Source organism: Syngnathus leptorhynchus, chromosome 14, assembly GCF_054491065.1.
Source record: "Syngnathus leptorhynchus isolate UIUO chromosome 14, UIUO_Slep, whole genome shotgun sequence".
Taxonomy (NCBI): Eukaryota; Metazoa; Chordata; class Actinopteri; order Syngnathiformes; family Syngnathidae; genus Syngnathus; species Syngnathus leptorhynchus.
Window position 1 is genome coordinate 6,741,506 of NC_141208.1, and position 20,319 is coordinate 6,761,824.

At 40.2% G+C, this 20,319-nt stretch overlaps 1 protein-coding gene across 1 annotated transcript in view; it reads left to right on the plus strand.

The window, feature by feature from the left end:
• The first annotated feature begins 240 nt into the window (after positions 1-240).
• The window catches only part of cdh24b (cadherin 24, type 2b), a 109,340-nt gene continuing 89,261 nt past the window's right edge, over positions 241-20,319 (plus strand). Inside the window, exons 1-2 of the mRNA XM_085930065.1 lie at positions 241-382; positions 8,675-8,733. The gene's annotated coding sequence lies outside the window, so the exon portion shown is untranslated. The remainder of the gene's footprint in view (positions 383-8,674; positions 8,734-20,319) is intronic.

The window sequence follows — 20,319 nt, forward strand, 5'->3', positions numbered from 1 at the left end:
TATCTTTAACAATAATGTCTGCTTGATTTACACACAAAAGAGCCAACGGAAAAAAAAAAAATTACACTGCTATTAAATGATGAGACTCAAATTACATTTGACCACTTGAAGATATCACTTGAAAAGTTCAGTGCCAGTTTACACACACATCCTCAGGGAATTTGAAATAAGAATGAGGGGAGGCCAGCATGGAGGAAGAAAGCTTGTGTTTTGATCCGGCATGTGTATAGATCTGTTTTTTTCCAGTCACTGGGGCAGGTAGATGGATGGATGAAGTCTCCAGCACACACCTGTTGGTCCTCATTATTAGTTAAGAATATTGTTTCTCCAGCGTGCTTTCCTTGTTGCCACATTTTGGTACTTGGTCTCCCCATCCATCCATGTAAGTAAACGTTTTTCATGTGTCTTTGTGTGCAGATGTTTTTGTGTTGGTTAGTAACTGTCTCCTTGGGCTATTTCCTTCTGGCTGAGTTTATTTTTTGAGAATTTATTTTTTTTTGACCATCTTGTGTGTCTTTTTTTTTTTTTTTTTTTTTTAAGTACCCCAACTGTTGCTGATACTTTATGTTGTATGATCAGTTGAGTGCTTACACATACACAAACATATCATTTGATGCCCCTTCAGGGATGCGATTGTTTAGAATTTTTGGGTAGGAGGTTTGATTTACAATTGACTACCGTAAAATTGAAAATATACTTGAACTTTGACCTGAACTATCACTGTGTTTCTTAACGACTCATTTGCAAATTTTTTATCCTCTATCATGTTCTACAGTTTCTGGGAAGAGATACTGCTGTTGATTTTTTTTTTTTTTTTTCATGAGCACCACCCCCGAGTACAATTCAATTAATTGCCTCAGCAGTGTAAAGGCTGAAGTCTTTGAAATTGTTTTCTCAAAAACATCCAATTCATCGTAGATGGCAAGACACCATGAGGGGGTTACTGAAAAAGTAGGTTCCTTCAATTTAGTTGAAGTCAACCTTTCAAATGCACTGAGACTTGGTTACTCAAGTGTAAGAAAGAAGAATGACACGAAGACACGCAGGCTGAATTTGTGACTTGCTTTTTCCGGCACATGTCTCTTGATACTGTGCCTACCTGATTAAAAGTGATTTTTCTGGTTCTGTGTATGGTATAGCCAGCTTGATTCTTTTACCAGGCCAACTATCTTTGCCTGCCAAACAATACAGCCTGTATGGCAAAACAGACTACTCCAGACTACCAAAAAAAATAAAAATAAAAAATCCATGCCCAGTGGCTTGAGAGGATCAATACTATCAAAGGATGCTGAATAAAACAGTGCATGGACATGTTTCATATATACAAAATGTTCTACAATATTAAAGCAAAGAAGTGATAGTGATTGCATTTCCTTTCAATGACACTTCAGTAACGGAAAGATGGATTGGAGATTTGGTCGTCAGTAAATGCGTCGGAGCTAATGGATATTTGAAGTGGTGATGATGATGATGTTGAAGAGGGTTTGAGTAACCTTCATTAGTGTAATCAGTTGATGGCTCAGTATGCATGTTCATGTTAATGATGAACCAGAAGGGCTTCCACGACAATGACACAACAGTAAACGTTGATGTTACGGTTAGTAAACAATTATATAAATCGAGTTAAGAGAGGAGATTTGAAACCCAAAAGTTACTTGATAAATGACACAAATCACAGATCGATGAATCAGCAGCTTTGAAATTGCCTAGATATGCATTTATAGATTTGTTTCAAGTCATTATAGAATACAAAACCAAAGCCAACAGTGTGTAGTCCCCCCAAAAGCAATTTCTGCTAGTGTTGTGAGCGAAGGTTTCCCACTCATTCATTCACTCAATCCGCATAATTTGCATTAGGAAATGTTGAGATCACACCACCAAACTGCCAAAAACTACATACATATGTACAACTTTATTGTAACCCCTGCAATTGAGTGTAAGAATATTCAAATGATTTTTCCGTCACTACACATTGCTGATATAAAGACACTCCCGTGCTACTGTGGTATGCCCAACATGGCAATTCCGGACCTCGTATTCATACAAAAATCAGGATTCGCTGGCATGAAACTAGAGCCAGATGCGCTGTGCACAAAAAAAGCGCCTGGAGTGTTTGAAATTTTCGATCCTGCTGTGTTTTTTTTTTCTTTCCTGCACTCCTGCCTTCCCTGGGCTTGGGTCCACCTGTCTTTTTGCCTCTGCTCCAACACAACAGCCCCCCCCCCCCCCCCACACTTGACAGAATGACCAGAGAAGATTTGGGCCCAGCGGGAAGCACTCAATGTCAGTCTGCACGCCCTTGCTCAGCTTACCCTCAGTCCACCCTCCACCAGTAAGGCCTCTTGTTTGTCCCCTTTACCCTCACACCAGTATTTACCATCCTCCCCAGTGTCCACCTTCCACTTTACTTGGTGTCACACTATTAAAGGTCATTTTTAAACAGGAGATTTGAGGCATCACCCAATATCTGCTTATAAAACTGCGATGACATCCCTCCTCAAAATATTGTCTCATTTCATGGAAAGAGTGGGCAGTTTTCACTTTTATGCTCACATTTTTTTTTTGGTTTCCAATTTTATTCCCAGTATTCAAGGTTAAAAATGTTTTTCTTTCCACATATGCAAGTGTAAATTTGCTTACTCGTATTTGTCTATTTAAAAGAATAAACAAACAGATAAGTGATTGATTGAAAATGGCAACTGGCAAAACATCCCAAAAATAAAATACACAGATGAGACTTTGGTTACCTCAGCTACCCTGAATTGGATATCGTCCATGTTTTGACATGGATGTCAATTCTTCAAGACTAACCTGCTCTATATTGAAATCTCTGTTACTTAACAGTTCCTTCAATGCAAACACATCATGTAAGCAAGACAAAGTCGTTTTTATTGATTTTTTTTTTTTTTGTAGCCGATCTATAAATACTGTAAGTAGATGCGGAGTTAATTATGCATGATGTAAGTGACACAAGTCTCCCGTGCCAGATCAGGATAGATTGTGAGTGAAACATTTTAAATACTTGTTATTCATCATTTTGGGTCGCCAATGAGCTGGAGTCTGTACTAGCTGATGTTTTAAATTCAATTTCAACTTCAATTCTGTTGTTTTAGCCATGGCCAGGAACTGTCAGATGCTCACGGCACTGTGAGAACGCTCAGCTTTCTTGTGCACGGAAATTTGTTGAAATTTGTACTCGCCTAGAATGGGAAAACCTATTCCAAATTTCTATCCAACAAATAAAATAGTTTGCAACCTTTTAGGCTCCCTGACAAAATACCGACATTCGCCATGTACGGACTTAAATCAAAATGCAACTTTATTTCTAGAAGCATTTAATCGTTCAGAATTGTTGAATAAAAGCCTAAAATAAAAGCTCTGCCATCATATACGCAACATCTCTTCAATTCACATTTTAGAGTAGCCGATTCTTATTTCTTATTCCTTTTTTATTATATTCAAATAACGAGAACGCTCAATGATCAGACGTACTGGTAGAGAGGAAGGGGAGGAAAAGAGAGCGAGATCAAGATAGAGCAAGCGAGCCTGTGTGTGTGCGCGCGCGTCCCTGTTGGTTGGACTCAGGTTTACCCGACAGAGGAGAGAGGAGCCGGGGCATACTGACGCGAGCGAGCGAGCGAGCGAGGGAGCGCGAGCAACTTGAGACTATGACATCAAGATCTCCCGTCTAAGGTAAAATCAACGATCACTTTATCCAACTACTTGCACGTCCTTTTATCAATATGAACATGTTTAGCAGAGGTCAGATTGATTGAGGATCAATTTCCTCTCGTTAAGAATTCTGGGACTCTCGTCTCTTTCTGTCTCTTCCTATCATCACTCCGTAGGAAATGAATCATTTGAAATTAAGATGCTTTGCGTCACGTCATTTGATTTCAGTTCATGTGTGTTTTTTTTCCCCCCACGCTGCGTTTTTGCGCATTTGCAAGATCCAGATTGCCCCAGCTGGATTGGACTTTTTTAAAATGACTCCACATCGGCGTGATTGTTATCTTTCAACCAAAGTCAATCTAATTCAAATAAATAGAATCTACTGTTAATAGAGACCTGGCGCGCCGTGGATAATCTATTTAGGTTATGTCTAAAAACCATTTGGCGATGTGCAGCTTGTTCTAAAATCGTCCTACATCGTTTCTGTATCATTTATTGATTATTGAGAAATAACGAAAAAGAGCGCTGCCACTTTTATGGTGCAGATTGGACTGATTTTACGCGCAAAGAGGACAGACGGAGTGAGACACCCCCCCCCCCCTCCCCCTCCCCATACCCACCCCACGCTTGTCTACAAGCCGCCGTCACCAGAGACCGAGAAACAGCAGCCCACGGACTGACTGTCACACACCAAGCAGCGACCCCCCCCCCCCCTTCCTGGGGGGCCAGAACATTTTTACCTGCTCACCGCCCATATGCGCTATTTCCATTCGGTTCATCGCGTCTCTAATGAGCTTGATCGGCTACAAAAGCCCCGCCGGATTGCATCAATTTATTATGTGACCCTAGAAGTCGCCTATAATAAGTACTTGGCCTCATATCCGGCAGGATTTAAGTCATTTAAGCTTGTGCAAAAGACTCATTTGTACGCTCTCCTCAAGAGTACCTATTAATGTTTGTGTTTGTGGCACCGTAGGACTCTATTGAGCCTCTGGGAAATACATTTGCTTGAATTTATGACCTATTTTCTCAGGTTATATCGATTATTACAGCCCGCCGTGTACCTTGTCTTTGTAAGAGCAAGAAAAGTGGTTGTGCCACATCTATATATAATTTGTTGATGTTGCAGGGGGGGCACGGAGTGGTTTTGATACACTCGACTCTGAAAGCTGGCTCAATTCTCAAGAGGGAAAGCTGTGCACTGAAAGTCGCTTGTTGAGGACATAAAGACTAATGTGGGAAATGGATGCGATCACATACAACATGCATATGAAGGGCCTTAAGCGAGGGTAATGACTCTGATCAATGCCAGACATGTTTATGTATGTGGAAAGCTCATGTATGATATGTCGGCGTTGCATCTGGCTGCAGTTGTGTCAATGTCATGGCTCTGCTTGTTTGTTTTTAACTGTTATGTATGAATGCATGACTTTTCATTTTGCTTACATTTCCTTGCTCAGTGTTTTTTTTTTTTTAAAACCTTACATGAAAAGGGAGATTTCATGCACACAGATTTTTTTTTTTTTCAAAATGTTCAGATTTCAAATGGAGAACAGGTGAATTTTAGAAATTATTTATTCTAGGAGCGGCTCGGTGGAGCACTCACAGTTAGGAGGGTGCGGGTTCGATTCCACCTCCGGCCCTCCCTGTGTGGAGTTTGCATGTTCTCCCCGTGTCCGCGTGGGTTTTCTACGGGCACTCCGGTTTCCTCCCACATCCCCAAAACATGCTCGGTAGGCCGATTGAATACTCTAAATTGTCCCTAGGTGTGAGTGCGAGTGCGGATGGTTGTTCGTCTCTGTGTGCCCTGCGATTGGCTGGCAACCGGTTCAGGGTGTTCCTTGCCTACTGCCCGATGACGGCTGGGATAGGCTCCAGCACGCCCGCGACCCCCGTGGGGACAAAGCGGTTCAGAAAATGGATGGATGGATTTATTCTAGCCCGAAATATGAGGTTTTTGTAAGGAAACTGCAAAATGAGCACATGTCGAGGAAGGATGAAGACTAATGTGTGGCTGTCGAGAACCTGTGTAGAAACAAACGACATGGACAATCCAAAATCTAGTTTCAACTAAACTTCTACCAAGGCTGAAGATCTAGTTAAAAGATGGATACATTTTAAACAGTCTAGAGCCTTGCTACAAAGTGACCATTCTGAACCCCCACCCCATGAGATGATATTTATATCGTTCATGCCATCTAAGTTTGCAACTCACTAGTGAAATGGCTGTGACATGCGCTTCATCATCGGCTTTTATCTTTGCTCTGCAGTTAAAATCCAGCTTGCCACTAGGGCATAGTAATGTAATGATTCATTTTTTAAATTCAGATCTCCATTAGCGGCCATGCTGGGCAACAACCAATTTTTCATGGCTATATAGGATCATAAAACTACAAAACAGCGCACGGTCGGTCTCTCAAATACATTGATACCACGCTGCAAGAAAAGTCATTTCAATTACAGCAAGCATAAAAGCATGTCATCGTTTTGATTTCACAAAGCCAACATAGATTTGATATCATTAAATAAAAACAAATCTCTAAGTTCATGCTAGCAAAGTGTTGTAACAATAGAAACAAAACTTAATCAAAATGTAAACGAGACCACAGCCGTATTTGAGTCTTCATCCACATTTAAACACTTTATAATTACCAGTGATAAATTATTATTAATCATTAATAATTCTACTGATTGTATGGAAATAATTATATTTTGGCTTTAAAGAGTGGACGTGATGTCACACCTACACACAATTATGCACACAAAACATGGCCGATGGATGGAAGACCATCCACTAGGGAAAAAAAAAAAAAAAAGATCAGAACATATCTGTGCGATAAAGAAGAAAGTGAGAGATGTTAAAGTATGCTTCAAAACGTTGTCGCCGTGGTTGTAATGTTTTGCCAGGACTGCAGAAATAGCTACTAGACAAGTAGATGCTTCTTCTCAATTATTCAGCCTTTATGAAGTTTGCTTATCATCATTTGTTATTTGGGAAAGTGCTCCTGTCCAAATAGTGGCACAAGCACACAGGAAATGTGCTAAATGATCAGCGAGCCTTTCCATCCCTTTGATTCCTTCCTAATGAGAGTGGGAGAACCCCCAAGATGAGCACCCGCGGGGGATTTTTCTCACCAGACGACGGACGTGCACCATTCATTAGATGACAATGCTTTGCAATGAATCAGACAGCGCCGCCTCGCAGAAATGAGAAAACAAATTCTTAGTGATCAAGACATGAACACTCCCCAAGGACCAGTAAGAACATAATGATAGCTTTCCTTTTGCAATTGATTCATATAGGATAGGAAATAAGGAATTTCTGAGATCTTAAGAACCCTTCAGTTTCTTCTTAAATCTCAGAAACAGCGGAAATTATAAAAGCTTCCGCAAAGTGCGTATCCGCTGGTGTCGGTCTTTTGAAGAGGGGGAGGGAAAATACTTGTGACTTGGCACTGACTTTGCACCGAGCGGGTTCTCCGCTTTATCTTCTCCAATTACCTACTCAAGAAGAGTGACTGACGAGCGTGTTTTTTTTTTTTTACCTCTCCCCTCCAGCCAGTATATGCTGCTCATTTTAAAATTCTCATAGATGCAAAAAAATAAAGAGGGACACGTTTCCTCGGCATCTCTTTTGATGGTGATCAATCATGGGAGGTGAAGACGCATGATTGCCGATGCTCCCTTGTGAGAGCTTGCAATTCATCAAAGGTCGGCCTAGGTTCTGTTACAAAGGATCAAACCTTCTCTTTGACTTTCATGATGCAATATTCTCCCCAGATTGGGGTGAGAGCGGGACATGGCGACCTCCTCCTGAGTTGTGTCGAGACACGGATGCTTGGAGAAAGGCAGCGAGGGAGGAGTCATTTAGAGGATATGGTTGAACGGAGGAATGTTTTTTATCTGCGGGGGGGCCGTCCTCAGATGGTGTCGGTCGGTCACAGTCTGATTGTTTTCAGTCTAATGCACCTTATCCATGCTTGAAAAGTCATACATAATCAAAGGCTTATCTGGAAGCACATTTTGTATTTTGCTACCTGTTGGTGGTCCTTGTTGCAAATATCACCCAATTGGATTGGTGAAGGTGGGTTCGGTTCGGAGTCGGGCGGTCATTTGAATGGGCGAGATGAAGGTGGACTCCAGCGAGAAAAGTTCAACATCTCTCTTCACAGGAGACAGCGCTATTGAGAAAGACAGCAGGATGCCCAGGGCGAAATGTGTGTGTCCTAGTGTGAATGTGTATTTAGAAATGCTTCCTCCTGCGCTGAAGACAAATCGACTAGAAAGTCACAAAATGTAAGGCACACAAAGTTTATAACAATATTTGGGAATTAATTTGGAGGAAATGTTAAATATTAGCCAGGAATTGAGTGATTGCTGCTCTTCACAGTTTTTAGAACCTTACTGGAAATATCTAGTAATTATGTTTGAGTGTCAGACTCACTGAGTGAGCTAATTGCATTTTTATTAAAAGGTGGATTTCTGTAATTACAGCGTAGATTTAGCATACATTGAACTTGTTGAGTTATTTTAGGGAATTCATTATTAAACTTAAAACTGACTTTGCATTCCCCAGATAAACTGGAGCCCCCCCATCACATGACATGCACAGAAATTTAAAAGAAATTATTCATGCAAATATTCTGAAATTATTTGAAATCTGAAATTAGGTTATGTTATTAGTCACTGATTTGATTAAGTTATGCATTTTAGGTGACCCAAAACATTTGAGGCCATACATTTTTCACTCAGGATAAGAAAAAACTACTTCAAATATGTTTGACCTCATGTATTGAAGTAGCATTTTACATTTGATTTGCTCAAATCCCCACCACCCTGACACAAACTACTCCAAAAGTATGAATGATGTGCTAGTGAGGCCGTTAAAACAAGATTTTAAGCGGCTAAGAGGTTATATTTTCACAGATCCTTTCAGGGTAAGCCTTCTTTTTCTACTAATAACCTCGCATTACTTTTGATATACCTTATCCTATATTTACAGGAGAACAGTCCTCGGAGAGTCATCATGGAAGGGGACTGAGATTTGCGAGTGATGTTCACGTAAGCTTCAAATATTTACATTTATAATGATGAATGCACTAAAAAGTATGAGATCTCAATGTCCTGTACAAAATGAAACTTCATTTATAGTCCTCTAGTACATTTTAGTGTCAAAATATGGCCTAAAACTGAAGCGCACTTTTAAATTCCTAATCTTGCTTATTCTGATTCATAACAGATATATTTGAATTCAAATTGAATTAATTATACATTTTTCTATTCACAGTTTAACAGTGCTTCAGGCACAACACAGAGTAAAACTGATTTTTTTTTTTTCAATACATGACTTCCTCGTGTGGCTTTTAGTTGCAGTTTCTGGTGTTAATTGAAGTGTACATTTGTTTTGTTTCACATTTATCAATGTTGCCAGTAATTTTGTGAGACACTATATGCGCCTGAGGTAGCATTTACTCCGTAGGTGTAATGTGTGGGCTGGCGGTAATGTTCATCTGCACTGCTGCATGTTATCATATCAGCCACAGATATGTGTTTGTGTGTTTAGGATTTTATAAAGAAGCCTCCGGTATAATCTGTCACCTCTAACATACAAATACCTTAAGAATTCACTCTATCCTTTTGTAAATTTGCACATTACACCAAGGTAATTAGCTCATTCCTGTGTTAAATAGCTACTCCTACAGGACACTGACTTGGCTGGAATTGTTTCTAGAAGATGATTTCTGTCGCTGTGCTTCTCAGGGATTTTAAGGCACATTACAGAGTGAATTACTGTATGACAATGATGAACGGATTCTGGAAACGCTAACAGCATAGAGAGCTTCTTTGTAGAGATCGACATGCAAAGTCTGGGAGACTTCCTCCCAGTGGCCTAGGATGTGGGGTCATATACAGGAAGTATACATTTCGAAGGACAGTTCTGGCTATGAATGCAAAGGATTACAAACGTGGCATCAAACACTGTTTGTTTTTGTTTGTTTACATACCGCAGGAACTGCAGAAGGACAGAGCAAATCTGAATATGTACCGTATTTTCCGGACTATAAGGCGCACCTTCATTGAATGGCCCATTGTCCTTATATAAGGCGCACCGGACTATAAGGCGCACTGTGGCTTTTTGAGAAAATGTTATGTTTTTAGGTGCGCCTTATAGTCCAGAAAATACGGTACAAAAAAATCTATACCAGAAATACATTATAGATATATGGAGACATAATGATTTAGTAGTGCAAGTGCTCACGGTCATCATTTGTTTTTTATCATTTCCGAGTTGCTGTTGGTGCTCTGACAGTGTTGCTTGTCTTCCTTCTCTCTTTTCATTAACAAAAGCACAAATTAAATTTGATGCTACAGCTAATGTCCCATGTCCGTTACATAATTTAACAGCTATTGTGGCTGTCGGTACAAGTTACCATCAGCCGTATGCATAATATACGTGCCAAAAACTAGCATATGCTGTAAGGGCCGAGACTTTGGCTTGCTTCTACGGTGCTTGGAATGGAGCTCCCAAGTCATCCTTCAGGTTCATGAGCTAGCGTAGCGCAAAATCTGACAACCATTGTTGCGTCACAGCTACGCGGTGCCAATTTAGTCGTAGTTGCCTCATAGCGAGACACACAATTAAACAGTTTTGGGATTGTAAAACTCTCGAGCTCAAGTTGACACAGCAGTTTCATGCTTCCATTGAGTTTTGAGATAGAAGAGGTGGTCCTTAGCAAAATTATTAGCCTTACGACTGCTCCTTCTCTATCAGTCTGTTAAAAAAAAAAATAGCTCAGCTATATATGTGTACTTGCGATCAAACCCACATGTGACTTTTTTAATGCCTGTTTTAACTGAAGTTAAAGCTGCACAGTTGCCACACACGCAATAGTTGCCTCTTTTCCCTCTGCCTCAGGGCCAGAGGTTTAGTGTTTAGCTCCAGCTGATGCAGCAGTTCAAAAAACGAGAGGAAAAAAAGGGTCAAAACTGCCCAAGCTCCAAAAAGAGAGATGCAGAGATGGATGAATTCCCAGCAAAGATACAGATCTTCACAGACGTGTGTGAAGCAGCATGTATAATTCTAAAAAACTATCTTAGTTAGGGTGCATCATAAGATAAATGCTTCATCTGTGTGAGTCACGATTGCAGCAAGACATTCAAGACAAGAAATCAAGTCTACTATCTTTGGAAAGCAATATTCAATTCCTGTAAAAGCCTGCTGGCCATGTTGTGAAATGAAACAGTTAAAAAAAAGGCCTATTTTAAAACAGATTTGCTGATATCACTGCAGAGCTGATAACCCCACAGCGAGCTAAAAAAAAAAGAGCAGAAAAGGGAATATTTGTTCCATCCCCTTGCCAAACTCTATTGATAAATAGCCTGAATAATTCTGAGAATCACTCTACCATGTGACGACAACGTAGCATATCTATGCATGCGGCCAGGTGTGTGCATCTGTTTCTTTTCCAGCCTCTTCCGAGGCTCTTCACGGGGGGTCACGCTTCAGAGCATGAAGTTCATCAATATTGAAATTAATGTGTTGTGGTTCAGTTGTCATGTGCGATATTTCAGGCCTACGATCCACTTGAAGAAGCTTTTTGATGAATGGGCAATTAGTCGCCGAGTCCTCATGCCTGGTGGCTGACTGATCTCTTTTTAATGGTACTCTTCTTTCTTTGATAAAACACAAAATGAATCATCGATACTCCAACCCCTGCAGGAGCATGCAATCTTGAATATAATTGTAATTTGGGTTTGTGGCAGTATGAAAAGACAACTTTTGTGATAATTGCGGTCAACCACAGTTGGATGCCAATGTTTACTTTGTCTAAGCTTTATACAGCATATAATCCCCCAGGGTGTGCGTTCATTATTATAAATCTACATAGATCATAAACATTGATGTAATAAATGCGTTCTTGAGTCGCAGTGTGCGTAGTGTCGCAGTTTCAAACTCCAGCTGTGTGTCATTGTATTTAATCCCTCCGAGTGTTTGATGCTGTCAAAGGACAGTCCAATTAGATGTGGCAAGTCTCCCCTCTGAAATCCACTCTTAAAACACACCCTTTTTTCCTTTTGATACTTTAATCAAAAAGTCTTGTTTTTATGAATCATTAATGCCTCTAGAATAAAAAGACAAGATTAAATGTTCAAAAGTATTTTTTTTTTATTTCTCCGGTGGATACATCTCCTGTTTCGTGGGAGGACGGATTGTCTTCAAGCATCTTAAACCATGCAGTACAGTTGAGCCGACCTGGAGCTAAGTGGCATCCCATTTGTATACAAATTTGAATTTATATTTGTCACCGAAGGTCACCTACTGCATTGCTGCAATAAGCAAAGAGAGCAGGTTTGAAATGAGGTGATTAGTGTCATGATATCTGAGCAGATGAGCTTGGAGGGCTGGCAGCCTGGGACAATAATCTCCTAATATGACATTGCAGGAATGTGTGTCTGCTTGTGTGCAATGAATACATTTTGGATTTTGACAGAGAGGGAACATGCATTTTTTCGCCCTGCAGTTTAATGCTTTTTGCAAAGGGGTCTTAATAAAAGCTCAGTCGAAATACATAGTGAGAAAATTTTGCTTAGTTCCAAAATTGTACTCAGTTACTTTACAAGACTGATTTCAGGTGTACTGTATATTTTCTTCTAAACTACCCATGTTGAAGCTGCTCCTTTGAAGTGTCACAAAAAAAAATCCTAAAAAAGCAAAAGGAAAAAAAAAAAACAGAAAAGCACACACAGACACTTTCTTTTATCCTTGTTGAACAGACTCTCGTGAGGAATGATGAAGTCTCTTTGGTGGTATCGTTGACACTGTGAAAGTATATACAACTCACACCAAAACAAATCCCAAGAAAACGCAAGTAACACAAGAAACAATCTGAACTGGGATCAGCAGCTGTCGAGCCATTTTGTCATGTCATCTTGTCCCGTTTTGTTTTGACTCATTGTTTCTTGAACTTCAATGTCAAACAGTCTGACAGTTTGCTTTGTCCTCGACATGCACTGACAGTTTATCAAAGTGTTTTGAGTTTTTGAATGATCTGTTCATTATAATCTCTGAACCTAGAAATACCCTACAAACTGATGAACAACAAACACAAAGAAAATACACAGCTGAGCCGTGATTGGTCGTGAGACCTGGAACTGTGATGTCATATCCGTCAAGTGGCAAAATGGCCGCCTCCTGAGATAGATAAAAACTGGTTAATTTTGTTGCTTAACTCATATTCTACAAAAGCAATATCAATCAGAATGCCACGTTTCAACTAGTGTGGGCACATATTGTGAAGAAAGGTTTGGGGTTGACATCCTCTTTAATCATCTTGAGTACACTGCACATTCTAAAACCTGCTAGCACACATCTTAAATCATGAGACACTGGCTTTGTTAGATATAGCCACAAGGAAAGATGCAAAGAAGCATCTCATTTTGTGGATTCAGACTTCATAAACATCATGATCATTTTTCTGACCTTGGGTCATCGCTGCGTTGCGTGGCCCCAATTTTTGTTTGAAACCTTTAATGATGATGTACAGGATCCTCTTGGCACATGAGAAACCAAGTAGTAAACAAAATAAGAAGTCTGAAGTGCGCAACATGTCTGCATTTACCGTATTTTCCAGACTATAAGGCGCACTTTCAATGAATGGCCCATTTTAAAACTTGGTCCTTATACAAGGCGCACCGGACTATAAGGCGCACCATTAATGCATCATGTCAGATTTTTTTATTTCAACTTCAGATGCAACAAATTACTTTATTATCACAAAATAATGATCCATAGACTTTTTGATTCATGATTCATAGTTTTCAGCGGGCCACTTATGATTGATTTCATGAAACAATGCTTCGGGCCAGTTTAAATTGAGGAATTTGGTCCATATATAAGGCGCATCAGACTATAAGGCGCACTGTCGGCTTTTGAGAAAATTTTAGGTTTTTAGGTGTGCCTTATCATCCGGGAAAAACGGTATATGGATTGAACCAAGGTTGCCTGTTTGTCTTGCTTTTTGCCTGGAATGGCCAGGTTCTTTGTTGCGACTGCCAGGTTTAAACAGCCCGACATTAGTGTAACGCCCAACCCACTCTGAATACAAATTTGTTCTTGAGTGCTAGCCAAATGGCCTCTATATTTTATGAACCTTCTCTCAACAAATGCACCATCTTGAGACTAATTATCACAGTCGCACTCAAACACTAACTTGTTCATTATTACACGAGCATCCCATTTGTTTTGACTTGGCCTACATGGTGAACACGGTACGGCAGAACAGGGCTTGAATCATGTCTTAAACGAGACCGTGCATTCTTTAGATCTTTTTTCGTGTGTTTGTTATAAAGCCGCTCGCTCTCCTGGTGAGTGGCGGCACACCAACTTAGTGTCTGGGATGTCAAGCTTAGCACATGCTAGTTTTTCTTCTTGGGTCTATCTTGGAAGGCCATTTAAACATCATAGCAGTGTATGTAAAACTAGGACATGCAAGTAGCAGTATCTGTCATTCTAGAAAGAGTTGGGAAGTTTTTTGCGACTTTCGAATCGTCCCATCAGATCCCCAGAGTGACTCGCTTTATTTGTATGGCACAGTTTTCACATCGAAAGACTTTCCTGATGCGACTTACCTATTTCTTACCCAATTACTGTTTATCCATCTCTAACATTGCCTTGTGGTAAGAATTAAATATGATAAAAGAGCAATTTACATATCAACACATTTTCAAATTGCACTTCTCAATAAATGATGAATAAAGAAGTATTGAGAAAAAGCTTGGAACATTCTGGGCTAGCTGCCAGTTTTATTCAAGTGAAACATTGACACGCAATCATGCACACACACGAGGATTAACAAATACTGTAGGTTGGATTTGAACTCCGACGACATCATGGAAGTTTTCAAAAACACATTTTGGTCTCATGGCCCAAGTCATTTATTTTCAAATACGGGGAAATAAATCATCAAGATGTTGTACATAAAAAATATTACGTACACTGTCAAAGCCTTCTCCGAATTTAGAATCCCAATGGACATTCTGCTGTTTCACTTAATTAGCGGATGAGCTAACATCAGTGTGTAGATGGAATGGAATGAGACCGCTGCATAAACACTCATACTTGTTCAACGAACCAGTGAGTTTGACATTGTGGACAATGTTAATGCTGATGTTTCCAATCAGATAATAAGTCAACCAATCAGAACTTGGAAGACCTTGATTTTCCAATTTAATCTAAAAGCCTACCTCGAGCCAGAAAGGCAAAAGCTGAAATTTCATGTAAAAGGCATGAGTGCTGTCAGATATGATGGCCTTCTTTTGAGTTGGTCAAATGATGCACTCTTCAGTATTCCTATCATATTTACGACTTTAAAAATTGAGTTTCTGTCCTTCACTCTGGCAGGTAGAAGGGTTCCTAGTTAGGCAGCAAACAAGAGGGATGAATATATAGATATTGTAAAAGGAAAGTCCTTTGGATTTACTTAATTTGAATTTATGCATCGGTTGCACATGATTAAAATGCAGATGAAAAGAGAGATGAAAGATGAAAAGAAATACAAATTTGTCTATATCTATTTCTCTTTTTATTTTTTCTGATCAAAAATAAACAAATGACGTGTTAATTTATTTGTATGTATGTATTAATGTATTTTTATCCTATTTTTCAACAAAACAGAAAAATTGCATCTGTTGATCACATTTTAATCCTGTGCAACTGAAAAAACGCTTGTTTTTTTGTCAGATGGACAGATGAGATAGTCTTTATAGCATTTTTGATATTGTTTAGTATATAGTAGATCTTTCCCAGAATATCAGGTTACTGCCGCTCTGCCAACTAGCGTGAGATGAATTCCTTTGTTATTAGAATGTTACATTAGCGAGAGATTGTTTACACCAAAGCTGCACTTTACCTTGAAATGTGTGCGAGAGGCTAAAATTGCACCCGATCATTAATAATTGTATTTAGTGGCTTCATCAGATGAAGCATTTTTTTAATGAACAATTAATTTCAGTGGAAGGGCTTCTTTCCCGTTTCTCTTGTGAATAATGGACATTAGAAATTCATGCTTTTGTGCTTTTGGCCGAGTTGTCATCATGAGACGCTTCAATGTGATTCGAGTCGCCTTCTGTTCAGTAGCACACAGGCTGTGATGACGACAAAGCTTACTCCTACAAAGTGCATGTTGTGCTTTTTAATATTCCAACACTTTCAAGGCTGACAATATCGCAGATTTTTGAACTGTCGCACGGCGCGGCCCTAATATTGGATTTGACGTACGCGTTGACTCTTCCTGGGATTTTTTTTTACTGCGTTTGATTTTGTTAGGGCTGACATGTTTTCAGTTGTTGTCCCAACACCGTCAACATCACCCAAACCCCCGATGTTCTTCATTCGTCACACTCTCTTTGAATGAATCCCTGCAGATATAGAATAGTGCCTAGCATTATGGCAAATGTCACAATGACAAAAGTCTGCGTAGGAGCAGATACTTTTTTTGTGATCTTTTGGCAAAAAACTAATTTGCAGGGGAACAGCTGGCGATAAAAGAAACATGTGACGCATATGCGAGAGTTGCGGTGTGACACATCTGGGTAAAGCGACACAAGGGGGTCTTGACAGATATGGGCTGAGCGAGAGCCCGCTCATGTTGTGCTCTAACTCACTGAGACTTCTGCAACATGTTCACCTCCTGCCGTCGCTCCGTTCTCCCGCTAGCAATCTGGAAATCTGATGGCACTAGCACATTAATACATGTACCATTTATTGCTTGGAAAGGTGTGTAGGAGATTTCCTTAATTTTTCTTTTTTTTTGGGGGGAGACTGACAGATTACCAGCACGTGGCACAAGGGAGAGAAAAAGATACGGCACTTTTTTGTTCATTGCATTTGAAATGGATCAAGTTTATTTGATGATTGAGAGTGCATCAGCGTGTGACCACGGAGATGACATCGTCGGAGTCAAGCCTGCACGATCTTGTATTAAATTTCATTCTGTATTTCTTGTGCTGCCAGGCTCTCCAAAGTTAGCTTAGAAGTAATCAAACAAGTAAGCGGAGTGTGTTGAAATCTAATATTTTGTGATTGCACAGAAGCTTGCAGGTGTGTTCATATGTGTGGTGTGGGTGTGTGCTGCGCCCACTGGGGATTGTATTTCGGTCAGCCAAGCCTGACAGATAGTGCTCAGCGCTGGTCACATCTATTATTGAGGGGATGAGAAATTGATCAGCTCTAACAGCGAGTGTTAGCGTGCGTCTCTTTGTCTTCTCACCACTGGTGTGTTGTGTGTCCACCACACATCCCTCCCTCCCTCCCTCCCTCCCTCCCTCCTCGCCCTTACTTTCTGCTTCCAGCCACCAAGCTTTTCACTATTTTTGTTTTGCCTTAAGGGTGTCAACTTCCTGGCCTCAGCAAAGTGGTGATACAATGAATGTAGTAGTAGGTCACCAAGAAGCAAGAGTGATTTTGCAAGAATGAAAATGATGATGAGAATGAGAATGATGAGCATAATGATAATGATGAGCATAATGACAATGAGAATAATAATGATGAGAATAATGATAAGATGATAATAATGATAAGGATGATAATAATGATGATGACAATGATGATAATGATGATAATAGTGATGATAATAGTGATAATAATAGTGATAATAATAGTGTTAATAATAATAATAATAATAATAATGATGATGATGATGACAAAAAAAATAATACTGCACAATAATATTGATCACACATTTAAAGCATAGCCAAGGTAAAAAGTCCCAGACTACATTTCTGGAGTTAAAATGTGAAACTACATATTTAATCTAATAGTCTGTCACTTAAATATTTTGATGTGGCACCAGGTTGGCTGGTTTGCACATCCACTTCACACTTCTGAGTTGGCATTTTGAATCGAGGCATGCGTGTTCTCGCCATGTTTGCATTGGTTTGGGCCAAGTATCGTGGTTTCCAACCGCATTCCAAAAGCGTGTATGTTATGTTTATTGGAAACTCTAAATCGCCGGTTGGTCTGAATATGAGTGTGAATGGTTCTTTGGCTAGATGAGCCAGTTCAGTATGTAACCTGCTACCTCGCCCAAAGTCATCATCTGTGATAGACTCCAACTGTGTTCATTTGCTGGTCAGTTATCGAGTAAAATTACACAAAAATGACTCGGGAAATCCACTCGGCAGTGAATAAAAGACCCATGATGAATAATCTATTGCAATCTAAAGCAAGCCTAGGACCTCTCTGCATTTGCCAACAACACAGGGCAGTGCTCATTTTTCAGCGCATGAGTATTAAAGGAAAATGTAATATGACTTCTAGAATAGTTCCCAGGCGATTAAACACAGGCAGCGTGGGTTCAGTTGATTTGCGTGAATGGTTCTCTTTACAGTATGTGCTTTGTGACTGACTAGCGTCAAGTCCAGGAAGTAGTCTGCCTTTGATCTGGTGTCAGTTATGCTCCAGCGCCCCCACGGCCTAGAACTGCATAAGCAGTACTGTAGTCGGATGGATTGACTGTTTGGTCCTGATCCAAATTGGAATTGCTTGCTTGAGGTTATTTTGTGTACCGCCTCCAAATGTGGACTGCGTTGGATGCTGACTACGTGCATGTTACTAATCAAAAGAACTACAACACAACGAAAAACTAATTACATTTGAATATGATTCCAGATATTGCCATCCCACTTTTTAACTTGGAACACACACGACAATGTAGCTAATTTGTCAGCAAAATCTCGACGTATAGTTTCCTGTCAGTGCTCTGGCAACTTCTATTTCTGTTGAAGCTGCTGTTCCAGATGATCACAACACACCTGACATCACCCCTTTTCCCTGCCTCTCTGCGCTCATGAAGAGCTTGAAATCGTGACTCTTTCTCACCTTTGATCGCTCTCGCTCTTCAAATCTGTTGTGAAGAAGAAAGGCTAATTTGACTTCAATTCATCACACAAAGATTGCCTTGCTTTTTTTTGGAGGGGGGGGGGGGGATAATTGCTTTTTGTGTCTTTGAAGGCTTGGTGTAAAACTGCCACTGGTGTAAACACGAGAGATGTAGCTGCTGCCGCAATTAACTCCTCACTTTCCCTAATGAAGGGATTAATCCGCAAGCAAATCTCGGCTTCCTTTCAAATGCCAAACCTCCATTCAGTGTTCTGCCAGTGAAGAAAAGGCGGACCGTGTCGAACAAAATAGGACGAAAGCCAAAAGTCACATTTCTCAGCTCTGTCTGGTGTCACGGCATCGTCTTTTACTACTTCTAACCAGAGAGACCCTTAACCAACTGCTATGTTGATGATTTCCTGGTTGCATTCTCTGAGAGTGGGTGTTTTTATTTATTTCTTTTTTTTTTTTACAGTACAGATTCGCCTCCTCACCAATTGAGAGCTCAGAATCTTGCTCAAAGCATCCCCCATAAAAGAACGACGTCTCTTTTCAGGGAGCGCTTTACTTTTCCACCCGTCGTCAGAAGGCAGTAAGTCTCCTGTTAAATAAGATGTGTCGGTGCAGCCAATAAGGAATGACAACCTCGTAAAGATGGAGGAGTGCTTAGGCCAAATCTTTGAGACCATCGATCCGGGCTATTGATGAGGTTTTTTTTTTCCCCGCTTAAAGCGACAAGGGAACAGGTGTGTAGATGGGCAGATAGAGCTAATCCGTGACAAAATGGCAGTTGTCATTCCTATTAACTGCACAACATCGATTAAAAAGATAAAGAGGTCATGTGTAATTGTTAAAGTTTTTAAGTCTCCGTAGTCAGGTTTAGTTCAATTAAAACGAACTTGATTGGTTCCATTTGGTTATTTCGGCACAATATCGAATAAAATGCGAGTACTCCATATTGGCTGTGTGGAGATTCTTCAAGGTAAATGCACAAAAATTAAATAGCCCATTGCAAAATAAATGATGATGACCCCGTGACATATCCGGCAAGTTTTCTGAACCTCGTCGTCCACTCAGCTAGGCGATACTCAGCTCGCCTTTAGGAGTGTCGGCCATTCTGCTTTCAAGAAGCCGTGGTGGAGGAGATTGTGCTGGGCAGGCGGCCCTCTTTCCTCTCCTGTCCTCAATCTTCATGATTAAGCCACACAAGTCTAAGCACACACGGACCAATACAGTGAAACTGCGAATGGCTTATTAAATCAATGGTTCCTTTGATTGCTCCGCTGTTACTTGGATAACGGGTGGCAATTCTACAGCTAAGACATAACACTCCATGAAAAAGAGCCTACCCCTCATTTTTTTAAAAGAAAATGTCGGCGATCTTGCCTAATGATTTATTTTAGTGCTAAATTTCTCGTGGTAAAGGCTACTTTACATGGAATGTGTGCGGACGGATGCAAACACACATTGACAAGTTAACTGCGTGAAACGTATTCCATCTTCATGAAAGGTTTGTGTTGATCTATAGTCAAGAAAATCAGGATCAAGTTGAAGTCAAAACTAAGGTTTTGCTCATTTTAAAGAACTATGCCTTTTTCTTTGCCGTTCCCTCGCTTCTATCTCACAAACTGATTTGCATTAGCGAGCCAATCAGAGTGATTGTCACAGACACCGTTTTGCTTTCTGTGATTAGTGGCTCATTCATGGCTAAAAATACACAATGACACAAAAAATATTCATAATTCTAAACACGGCTTTAAGCTTGTTCC